The sequence below is a fragment of the Rhipicephalus microplus genome, chromosome X (genome assembly GCF_043290135.1).
Source record: "Rhipicephalus microplus isolate Deutch F79 chromosome X, USDA_Rmic, whole genome shotgun sequence".
In the NCBI taxonomy this organism is placed as follows: Eukaryota; Metazoa; Arthropoda; class Arachnida; order Ixodida; family Ixodidae; genus Rhipicephalus; species Rhipicephalus microplus.
This window is the reverse complement of record NC_134710.1, coordinates 316528369-316541228: the sequence shown is the minus strand read 5'-3', so window position 1 is coordinate 316541228 and position 12860 is coordinate 316528369. Positions and strand designations below refer to the sequence as shown.

The 12860-nt window shown below is 47.1% G+C and overlaps 1 protein-coding gene across 1 annotated transcript in view; it reads right to left on the bottom strand.

Annotated features, from left to right (window-relative positions):
• The window catches only part of LOC119161303 (uncharacterized), a 385199-nt gene that overhangs the window by 352781 nt on the left and 19558 nt on the right, over window positions 1-12860 (bottom strand). The gene's annotated exons all lie outside the window — the stretch shown is intronic.

Sequence of the window (12860 nt, the reverse complement as noted above, 5' to 3'; positions counted from 1 at the left end):
GGGTTACTTCACCCTTGAAAACATACACAAGTTTACGGTGCAGCTACTTCTCATTCTTACAAGCAATATGTCACCACAACCATCATCGTTATGAGCGAGTTAATATATATATATATATATATATATATATATATATATATATATATATATATATATATATATATATATATATATACTTCATGAGCGCCCCCCTACCCCCCTCTCCCATGAAGGGAGTATAAACCCGGATTCTAAGCGATAAGAAAGAACGTTTGTGGAGATTAAAACGCGCTGTATATAGAGGACACTATCCTACGATATCTCTTCATTGATAGTAATGCCGAAGCTCAACGGCGCGTGCATAAATAGCACTATCTATATATGCTGGGTGTTTCAAGAAATGTGTCCAACATCCTCAGAAAATCGGGAAAATGTGATATTTGCTCACTGTCTTCCCAATTGCTTTTCCTGCAGCGGCTTGCATGGTAAGATGATTGAAGACATCACTTAGGACGGCGATTAAGAAAGTTAAATAAGTGAACTTTTTAAATCGTTGAGTTATGCCGTCTTGTCAAATGGGAGGAACGAAATTTCTCATGCGAACAGCACGCAAGTAGTGACACATGTGTACCGTAGTTCGAAATTCAATTGGTGACGTCCGGTAGACACTCAATGATGATGCATTTCTCTTAACTGTGCAAGTAATCACCACCTATTCGTATTATTAATTAGTCAATGTTGATGAACTTCAATGTATTGGGCACTAATCACCACCTCCTTGAGCAGTATAATTCAACGAATGAAATTCTAATATCTAAGAAATAGAATTATCTTAAAATTTCCAAATACCTTGACTTATTTCGTTTCGGTTGTTCCCTGCCATTCATGTTTTCCAATCTCGTAGGCCAATCATTGTTATGAGTCATTCATTTTTGTCCTAACTGAATTTTAATCTAGAGTTTGCATTGTTATTAGATGTATATAATATTGTTGTTACAGCTTAATTGTTTAGTTTTTTTTATTTTTGTACAACAGTGTTCAATTGACACTACGCGGTGTTGCCCTTCGCCTTCGAATTGTTTTTTCATGCTTTCTTCATCGTGGGTCCCCCTTCAGTCTTCAGATTTTGGGACCCTAGTCTGTAAAACTTCTTCATTTTGTGCATTGCTACTTCCTTAACGAGAAATTGAACCTTTCCAACTTCATCCTCAGTTCGGGGCAAAACGCTATCCCCGCGAAAACATGTCCGAATCTACACAAGAGAGCAAAACTGACTCGCAACTAACAAAGTAGTCCGCAATGCTTCGACACCTCCCCCCGTCCGATTTCTTGCTCCATTACGTACATCGCTACCCGTATCTCAATGTGTCCGTCGCTCTCGTTGCGCATTAACGAAGTAACCACGTCAGAATCCGTATTTCAGGGCACACGGCGTTTAGTAGCGCCACATTCCAAAGAAGGCGCCCAGAGAAAGAGAAGCTGGCCACCGAGGGAATGCAGGAATACGCCGAGGGAAGAAAAAAACCAAAGACAAACGAGCAAAAGAAGGCAAGAGAAACACAAGAGCGCTGTTCGCCGCACGAGGAAGGAAGCCGCTGTCGTCCAGCATGGAGAAACACTCGACGCAGCGAGCGAGGCAGAAACAAAACACACTGCGGCCGCAGTAACAAGACGAGGCGCGAGGAACGCAGAAGTAGCGGAGCAGGGGGGGGGGGGGGGGCGACGTTCCTGACCGCCCCTTGTTTTTGGCTGGTGCTTCCCCTTGTGTCGAAGGGGGCCCCTCAGCGGTCAGTCACGCTCCATTTAGCGGAACAGCCTCGATCGTCGTCGCACCCCTCTGCTCCGTCCTACTCTTTCACCTTCTCTCTTTTTTTTTCACCACTCGCCCCCAGTGGGAACACGAGAGCAATTAGGTTTACACGAGTTGCGCTTGTGTATACGCAGCGCGGCGCGTCGCCGATATATCGGAGGAATCCGCTCACTTCACGCTCTATTAGGACTTTGCGTGTCTTATCCTGTTCGTACCGTTGTGTACACGCCACAATACCACGGCGTTTGCAGTTCAAACAAGGAAAAAAAAAATCATATCTGTCGTGCGTCTAAAGAAGCGAAAACGGCAAGATGAGGAACCGAGGTCGAAGTACCGAACTTGCAGCAAGCGAGTGCGCTTTACCATTGGCCCACCACCGTCGCTTGTGACATTCCCAGCTCGGAAACTGCATAGACTAACTTTATATTGCCCGAAACATCCTAACGTCATGGCGATTTCCAACAAATCCTGACGTAGCCCACATTCTTAGCGAAGGTGAGTGCAGCGAATGTCGCCACTATGCGACTACATAAGTTCGACTTCAGGAGCGCTAACTTCTTGCGCTGCATTCCAAAGACAGTTCAAGAATTCTAGTCGCGCAATTAGAAAAATATTCGCGCTTGTATAAGGTTAACATATGTACATATACGGTCGGTGCCTCTTCCGAACACAATGCAGACAAGATACACGCCTCACGCAAGTCGAAGCAATCCAAACTTCCACAGATCGGCAAGACCAAACGGCAGACTGCACGATTTAAAACAAACAAAAAAAAAAGGGGGGGGGGGCATCAGCTTGAACAGGAATTAGTGTCAAAGAGTGATTGTTCAAAGTAGAGCACAGTGCCTCACTGCTCTCTTGCTTGAAAGCCATGATGCAAAAGACAGAAAAGAAACTCTGAACATTTCCAGCTATTTCCTCGAGGCAAGTTCATGCCTCGACCAGGACACAATGTTAAGCAGCGATTGTTTCGAAGTCACTGCAACCAATTTGCCTTCCCTTCGGCCGTTGTTCAAATACAGTATATATATATATATATATATATATATATATATATATATATATATATATATATATATATATATATATATATATATATATATATATATATATATATATATATATATATATATATATATATATAATCAGAACTACAAAAACGAGCCGATAAGCGAGTTATGCGGTCATTCCGATAGTAACTCATCGCCAGAATACAGCACGTGCCGACGTTAGATGGCGGGGCATACACCGATTCAGAGACATCCGCTCTTACACGAATAGTTTTCTTTAAAGATGTCTTCTCTAAATGTCGGCCAGATGATGGAAAGCTTCTCTTATGCCGCAAAGCCCCGCCGCGGTGGTCTAGTAGCTAAGGTACTCGGCTGCTGAGCCGCACGTGGCGGGTTCGAATCCCGGCTGCGGCGGCTGCATTTCCGATGGAGGCGGAACTGCTGTATAGCCCGTGTGCTCAGATTTGGGTGCATGTTAAAGAACCCCAGGTGGTCGAAATTTCCGGAGGACTACGGCGTCTCTCATAACCATGTCGTGGTTTTGGGACGTTAAACCGCACATATCAATCAATCAATCAATCTTATGCAGCAGAGGCAGATTGCAAAGCCCTAGTGTTTTCATCACTGACCACCTATATCGTTTCCATCTCGAGCCTAAATTTTCAGACGTTACATGTAAGGGTATTGAAAAGAAAGTTAGCCGGAATGGAGGCAGGAAAGGGAGTCCATAAGAACAACTAACTCTGCAAATGGCTACGGTTGTGTAAACCCACAACAATAAAATTTCGCTTCACGGACAATGTCTGGTATAGAAAAAGGGTACATCTGCACGGCCGAGTTCATCTTACGCGAGCCAGAAAATTATTCGAGATCTCTTCGCCAAATATAACCTTCTAGGTCCACTTTTATTGGACGTGCATGTAGTACAACTGTACAGTTCACTCAGTATACACTCTACAAGGATGCCCGCAATGCAGAACAAATCTGCCTAAAACGAACTGAAGACGTTGTGTTCCTGAGTGAACTAGCGAATAATGAAGCGGCTTCTACCGTATATAGAAGCCGCCGTAATGGCGATGCCTACTTCAACAGTTCGAGGAGTGCGTATAGTGGAGCCGATCCTTGCTGAAGGGGCAAAGAGTGTGGATCAGCTCAGATTCTGTTTTCCTCGGATACACCGTGAGCACACGATAGAGGATTACCGAATCATCAGCATGCGCTCTTGCACGCCTCTAAAGTGGCCACAGCTTATTTCACATTTATACGATGGTTTTGGGGCGTTAAACCCCACATATCAATCAATTCACTTTTTTTTTTTTCAGATGAACGTTTCAATATGCATATTTATAATTTATACGTATTTAGCGGGCGACAACTTTGAAGCCCCAGTGCCATATTGCATAGCCAAATAGTTCAACAAGGTCGATTCAAAGCAAAAAGAAAAGGGAAAAGGGGGATCGTAAATATTGTACTTAACGAGACGACAGGAGTTTTGAATAGCATTTGACACAAACGAAAGGACAGAACTCGCATGTCTCAGTCGACTATTTCCGACGATCATTTTATGCCACGGCGCGCATACGATCCCGACCGCTGGCGTCATACATCCGCCCAGGTCATTATCGAGCCCTCGTCTCACCGCGAAATCTCAATCTCCGCCTGAGCACTCTCGATACAGGGGCGGGCGCGAGGGAGCTAGCTCTATGCCGGAAGAAAAGCAAACGGGCGGACCCGCGTCTCGACCACAGCAGTAGCCCGAATTCTAATTCACAGTAACCTGACCAAACAGTAGCGCAACAAAGCGGGAGAGAAGGGTCACAGGCATCGACGCGCGCGCTTCGCGCACCGCCGGCGTCGATTAACCGCAGCTCAATCATTATCGCGCTTCTCGCGGCCGGCCCCAAGGCGCAAGCAGCTACTGGCCTCCGTTGCCAGCACACGCCCATCGTCGCGGCCTCGTTACTTTCTTCCTGTTCTTTTCCAATTTTCTTTTTTTTACTAGGCTTCTCCATCCGCACGACGTCTCAGGCGGCCATCACGTCGGAAGACAACGCTGTCAGCCAGACGTCGAACGCTTTCGCGCTCGCTCGCCCGCAAGGGGGTCAAGGAACCTGGCCAATCTCGCGGCACACGATCGGAGGAGAGGGGACACTCGAGGAAGACAACCGAGCACACGGAAGCAATTACCTCCGCGCGTATACCGGAAGCTTCTTCTGCTGTACGCAAAACAGGCCCGTTATATATACGCATATACACGCGCGCATCGGTCCGAGGCGGTGGCGGATCCATCGACTCGCCGCACGCATGCGCTCCCATACGGACTCTCACGACCTTCTTCGGCTGAAGCTTCGCCGATACTTGGGGGGCCGTTCGAAAATACCGGCAGAAAGTGGAAGTCTCACGAGACGTCACGCGTGAATGCGTCGCGGAGAAAACGGGAGCAGAGCAAAATAACCTGTTACGAGAGCCACCACGCGGCTTTCACGGTGCCACGGTCCGTGATCGCGTGAGGGCGGGGAGGGATTACAGAGGCACTCCGCGGATTCACTCCGCGAACTGGGTGAACTGGCTGCCCAACGAAAAGTCTGCATGCGATAACAGGCGCAACTAGCTAAAGCTCAATTACAGCATTTCTGTATAGGCTGCTCATCGACATCGGAGAATGCCCTATTTACTGAATGATCCCAATCGGAATCATGCGCGGCCAAAAACCTGCTAATTCCCGTGTGACGCTGTGCCATCGAATATGTAGTACGCACACTATGCATACAACTTATCGCCAGCTTGTCTCCTAGTTTCACGAGAAGCGAAAAGCCTCCTCCAGATAGCCCCAATGAGAGAGTTTCCCAAAATTAACTAGAGGAGACTCTGGCACTGCGATCGTTCAGCGACCATGGGTATGATGGGTAGTACACGGATTTGCTTAGTCTTCGTACTTGCGATGGCGAATCACACTTGTGGCTTCGTTTATTGGTCTGTTTCGGTTTTGAAGAAATTAACGAACCCCTTTGAACTCCGTGACCCGATTTGAAATGGTAAGCCTAAAAGAATAAGCTGGTGAAGCGCAACCGCTGAACATTTGCTTATTTTTGTTTCGTGATAAAACAGCCCCAAGCCACACGAACACACACGGAGCCAGAAGTACGAAGATTAGACAAATCCGTATACTACCCATCATTCCAATGCTCTCTGAACCACCGTGCGTTACAACTCCCATAGAGACTAGCACTAGGGGGAAGTGTTTCTTAAATGAAAAGGAGATAAAAGTGAGCCCCGTAACTGTCTCTCAGGGGGAGGACACCTCTACAGTAGCTCACGAGGAATGGGGGTAAAGAGGGATTAAAAGGATAGGGAGGAAATAAAGGTATAGAGATAGAGAGAGGGGCAGGGACAACCACATATTGAAGTAAGGAGAAAATAGCAAAGATGGACACGGTCGCAGGAGTCCGAGGACGGGGCACCACGCAGCGAGAGCTCTTGTCGGCGTCAGGAGATGGCGTAGGGCGAGCCAGTCGGCCAGAGCTGCGCTGTCGTCGGAGATCGCGGGGGCACAACAGGTCGGCACGAAATCCAGCGAGCGAGTCACTAGCACCAGAGTTTGCTCTAGTGTATATTTAGTAAACTATATGCCTCCAATTAACCCACGCTTTGAGTCGGCCACCTCTAGTGGCCGACTTAAAGTGTGGCTCCGTTTGGTTTCCATTGGCATAAACGTTTTTTACCGTATAACAAAGCACCGGTGATATACTCACGCATACATCCTCAATTCGACCATTTCAATCTCTACAAATACGCTTTAAATACTAATACGTGCACTTGCTCTCTACTGCGAACAAGTGTAGTCTTGGCTCTCAACACTGCGCTGATAATTTTTATTGCGATGTAGCAATGATACAGATGTCATTTAACCACTGCATGACAAAAAGTTTCAAGCGAAATCACAAAGAATTTCTGCTACAAAGATGATTCACTAAAGAGGCAGTAGAGCGACACATTTTTCGTCCAATCACTTAGCAAACAATGAAGGTGGCAGTTGCTCAATGATATCTTTTGTTCTCTTTACCTACCACGCAACATACAGTTTCCCATAATTTCGAGTTAATACCTGCCTGATGGAAGTTCCTATAGGAATAGCCAGACTGTCGATCGAATTCCGGGAGTATAGGTTGTGCATTACAAGGAAGAACAACCTGTCAACCGAATGCGTTGTCAACCACCACGCACTCTAAAAAAATTGAGTATTTGGGGAGTGTTTATGCTACACAACAATGATCGTCATCTACTTCGAGTACTTTCCTCGCGCTACCACCAGGGTTCCAGTAGATCGCGGTCGCGAACAGCGCGCGCGTTATCAGTGTGACATGGCATTCTTGATATAGGAAAGTGGCCAGCGCCGGGTTTTCAAAAAAAGGAAACGCGGGCAAGTCAGATGACGATTATTGTTGTGTAGCAGATCGAAACACTCGATCTCCAAATACTAGATTTCTCCTCTTTTTTTTTAAGAGTGTAAGACAAAGCAAATGCTGCAGAAGCTTGCCTACTAAATTTGCGTATCATGAATCACCTTTGATAAATTATAGATTGAGAAAACCTTTGATTGCCCATAGTCGCAAGAGCGATAAAAGTGGTGATTGATTCGTGTTCAAGCGATGCGATCTCTCGAACACGAATTCACTTGAAAAAAAAAAAGTGTATAACACGTAGAACTGTTGCACCTGAGGTCCACATGCTGTGAGTTTAAGGAAACTATAGGAATGGTCGGGTACCGCCTGGAAGGTAACTCCAGCCTGGCGACTAACTGGACACTAATAGCAGTGACTGCCATGTTTTATTCATTAAACATCTGAACGTCCTGGTATTTAAACAGCGCATACGCGTTCGGCAGTGTCCACTGTTACTGCAACGGCGTTGCATGAACGGTCTGTACCGTTTATGCCCTCTGGATGTACACGCCGAGAAGACTATGTGGGCTCCTCGCGACTGTGCGATTATCTGCTCGTTGCGAGTTTACGCGCACGTGGGTGCTGGTGAGAGTTACAGGTCACGCGAACAAAGGCGAAAGAACGCGGCCGCGACTCGTCAGACAAGTCCAACATGTGTCGACCTCAAACAGCGAAGAACGGAAGAATGTATGCGCGGGCGCCTGCGTCCCGTAACGGCGCATGTCATCACACAGTAATCACTAATCGCTACGAAACGGTTTTCAGCAAGCTATAGCTTCGTCGCTATAAAGCTGGGCTACAGTTATATATGCAAATTGGTGCGTCTCTTTCAAACACCGTACACACACACACACACACACACACACACACACACACACACACATATATATATATATATATATATATATATATATATATATATATATATATATATATATATATATATATATATATATATATATATACGCACACACACACATTATATATATATAGTGACGACACTGTTTCCTTAGCCGTTATCAACCGTCAATTCAATTCAGACCCTTCGCTTCGAGGCCGCTTATCGACGCTCACTTATTCTTCTCCCCCAATGCGAGGGAAACAGTGTCGTCATTGATGGTGTTGTCGAAGTGAATGGTAGATGCCCTGTTTGGTGCGTCGGTTTCGGCTTCTCTATAGCTGAATTAGATAGACTCATTGCATCACTCCGCGGTGATTACCAGTGGCCGCTTTTGCGAAATTTCAACGTGGCTATCGACTATTCGTCGGAAGAGCTTGAATTCACTCATTTGATTCGACCGGCTATCCCCACTGGTTAACAAGTTAATTGCATTAATTTTTACCATTACTGCCGTAATGAATGTTTGTACGCATCTGGAGATGTCTTTTGCCACCGGAAAGGTAACGCCGCAAGTAGCACGCAGATACCTCCGTTAACTGTGATTTCCAAAGAATATCGGACACATTTCTTGAAACAAACTGTATATATACCACCGTTGAATGTTCAAAAATAAATATGTTTCATGTCAAGTGCTTTGAATGTTACCTGCTTATGTTCGAAAACTTTCCTATATGAAAGGCCCGACCGCGCTAAAGTCGAATATGCGCCAACGATTTGGAGTACTCATCAACGTTACTGAATTGGCGCTACATAATCGGGCTGAGGGATTCATAACTTTGTAATATAACTCTCAACCTCCCGCACTGGTTATCCTGCCCCACACTTTCTCTACTGTTTCACAAGCCCACCCCCCCCCTCCCCAAAAAAAATGTCCCACGCCTGCGTAACAACCTTCTACTCCGTCCTCGGCACGCTCCCCTCAGACATTGCCCCGCCGCGGTGGTCCAGTGGCTAAGGTACTCGGCTGCTGACCCGCAGGTCGCGGGTTCGAATACCGGCTGCCGCGGCTACATTTCCAATGGAGGCGAAAATGTTGTACAGTTCCGTGTGCTCAGATTTGGGTGCATGTGAATAGAACCTCAGGCGGTAGAAATTTCCGGAGCCCTCCACTACTATATATACGGCATCTCTCATAATCATATACTATAGTTTTGGGACGTTAAACCCCAACAATTATCCTTATTAGTTTTATATCTCTAACTAAACGCGAAAATTGACCGGCTTCCCACGTCGGCGAAGTCAACACGAGTGGTGGAAAAGATGATCGTCACGTGGTGGCGCCACCATATGACGTCATCATGACGTCAGATATAGCAAACTTTTGCGACGTCACCATATGTGACATCACTGCTAGGCCAAAGGTGGGCCAATCCCGGAGGCAGCGTATAAGACAAGGTGAGAGGCAGATAGCTTACAATGGCTCCAATTCTGACTTGGACGGGAACCCCACGAGTTCTCAAAAAAGCCTTATTGGACACTAATAATCTCTCTCACACGTAATAATTATCGCTGTATTTTCTCCATCGACTACTTTCTCATGCCTTTGTGCTGAATGTCTGGCCCTCTTTCTTTGTGACTTTTGTGTAATATAAACATCCCCCCCCCCTTTTTTACATATAAAACGAACCTTTCAGAGATAACAAATGATGAGGGTGATGAATGAAAGACGTGAAAATTTACGCTTTATCCACATAACGATTTGTCTACATCTGGCACTCGCCCCTGGCGAAATTATAAAAAATTGATTAATAAATAGACATTAGTGCCTTCTGTTGCCTAAAATTTTTCAAATACGTGTAAATGTCTGTAGACGCGAATATTACGGGACATTCTTAAGAAATAACGGCACGAATAAAATATGCACGAACTCCTTTTTTCTTGTATCATGCCGTTTCGCACCGCGGTTCGAGGATGTTCTCGGCGTGCTGCCTTCGCTCGTAAAACATCGTCACGGCCACGGCCGACCAGTTCATTCATCCGAAAACCGCGTGAAGTGTGGAACACAAGCCCTCGTTTGACGCCACGAAGACGCGATGAGGATTGAAGGTCGCGAAGACACCGATCGCGGCGCCCCTTCCTTTTGTCCCGCCGAGTCACCAGCTCGTTGAGCTCGTGATGGGCCCCGGGGCCAAAGGGGTCGACAGCGGCGGCCCCCGATTTAGCCACGAATGGAGGCAACACGTCCCCCGCACAAGCTTCGCCGCGTATGCATGAAACAAGGAAAGGAAAAGCCCGGCCCGCACACGGCAGGAGGAGCCCGCTCCGGGTCGTTTCGAAACACGCGGGGCGCGATTCATTTGTACGCCGATTTCGCTCGTGTCGCATGTAAGTACACGTGCGGCGGGAAGACCGAGCAGCCTGACCCCGGCCGATCATCACGGACCTGCGCACCGACGTCGTCGCTCACGACGAAACCAAGGCGTCCAACAAACCACGCACCGCATGCAAAGGAGTCCACTCATGCAGGAACGCGCATAAAAGAGGGAAGGGGGGAGGGGGGGGTCAGCTGCCCCGTGCCAGTTCCCGGTTTCCGAAGGCTGTTGGCGCGCGGCGGCTGGCCATGACACGCTCGCTTATAACACGTAGAGGGCGCGAGCTAGGTGAAAGAAAAAGAGAAAACATTGACGCGAGCAATCAGAGACAAAGGGGTCCTGTATAAGCGCGATCAAGGAGCCACGCGAGAAACCACTCGCAAGTACAGTGAGCTCTTCCTTTCCTGGGGCCTTGGCCGCTGCTCTCGCGTCTTTCCAGGCCCCTCGGCAAGACAACCGTTTAGGAAAGCGTCGTCCGTACAAACACACGCCCATCACACAGAACGGAGGTGGTACGTGACACGCATGCTCGACAACTCAGAGCGCACCAGTACTCGGCCTAACATCGAGCTTGCAAGGAAGAACACACTTCTGAAGACGCGACGACAGGCTATCAACACGTCCTGATTCGAAGACAAGCTCTCCACGGTGGCAGAGCAGCTGAGGCAACTGGGCTCGCCAACTGCATGCAGCCAGTATTACCAAACACATAAATCGGGCTGATCTCTGGACGTGTCCGTCCACCTCAGTGTATCAGTGGCTAGGGTGCCCGGATGCTGACTCGACGGTCGCAGGTTCGATCTCACGGCCGCGGCGGTCGCATTTAGATGGAGGTAAAACGGTAGAGTCCTCTGTCAGTGCACGTTAAAGAATTCCCGACGGTTGGAATTTGCGGAGCGCTCCACTACGGCGTCTCTCATCATATGTTGGCTTTGGGACGCAAAAACGTGTCCAACCCGTCCTGCACTAGGACAATTGCGTGTGCTTTCCGAGTCCACCTACGTCCAACTTTGTAAGACAGAGCCTCAACTAACGCTTTTATTCGGCAGGATTGACAGAGAAGCCGTATCATGTCATGTTTACGTAGGCCTCGACTGTATACTCTAAATCGAGAATTAGTCGCAGGCTCCAGGCAATTCCGTCTCCTTACCGAGTAAACATGTACACATAACAGTTAAGGGAGGAAGGCGAGTTTTTTCGGGGGGCTCGTTACTTCGTTAGACAGAAATAAACACCGAACAGATAATCAGACCAGAAAAATTAGAGCGCCCATTAGTCGTTGTCTTTAACTGCATGTACTGCAGTAACAATAACGTACACTGAAATGAATTAAAGAGGGACAAAAATCATCCTTTCTGTCGGTGGGATCCGAACCCACAACCTTCGAATTATGCCTCCGATGCATGCTCTACTAATATAGTTACGACCGAAGGTGCTTCCTCGTCCACATCGATGGGTATTTCTGTAGCCAAGACGGCGAGTGTTAATTGGGGTGGGGGGGGGGGGGGGGCGTCATGTCCGAAAACCCCGATATGATTATAGGGGACGCCGTAGTGTAAGGCCCCGGAGAAATTTTGACCACCAGTGTGGAACACTCTTTTTGCAAGAGGGCGTCACGCAGCGCGTGATCTTTACAACAGGCCCAAAAACTCATAGGGTCCATAACGTGTTCACGTAAGACGACTCGAAGACGAGCGAAGCCATTTTGTTTTCTTCTCAGTCGATGTGCCGATCCTACCCCGGAACCTTCTAAAAGCTTTATATTAGACAGTTATAGTTTACCAGACTAAGCGGGATAGCGGGCTTACCGGAATAGTGGGATCTAAGTGCGCATGCACAGTAACGTACGTGACCCGCACTCCTCACTGTACGCACACCATTTTTTAGAAACAGCGTTACCGTGTTAGCGTGGTTTACGTAGTGTGCGTAAAACATGGAGGCGATTTCAGACTCCCCCTTCGAAGCGATTTTGGCGAAGTTCTTGAAAGATACACTTCGTTCGCAGCAAATTACTGTTTAAAATGGTTTGGCTTGCCTTCACTTAGCTTCGATGACCGAGTATTACGGATAAGTTAGCGTAGTTTTTTATATAAGTTCCAATTTCGAACGTCTCTAGGCCTAACTAAAAGATCGATGTAAACAAATCGGCAACACAAATGTTGTCGCCTTTGGTGCTTGGTTCATATTTATTTACTTCAATTATTACCAAAAAAAAAAAAAAACTTGCAACATTGCCTCGCGCGGTGACACAGGCAAACATTTTAGTTTTTTTTTTTTTTTTTCCTTTTCACTGTTCTTCGACTTGTTCACCCTTCGATAGGAGGCGCCACCGTTCCAGTTGGGACACGTAAATTACGTAAACGCTATCCCTGTAAACTATAAAGCGTTGTCCGCGACGAACGTTTG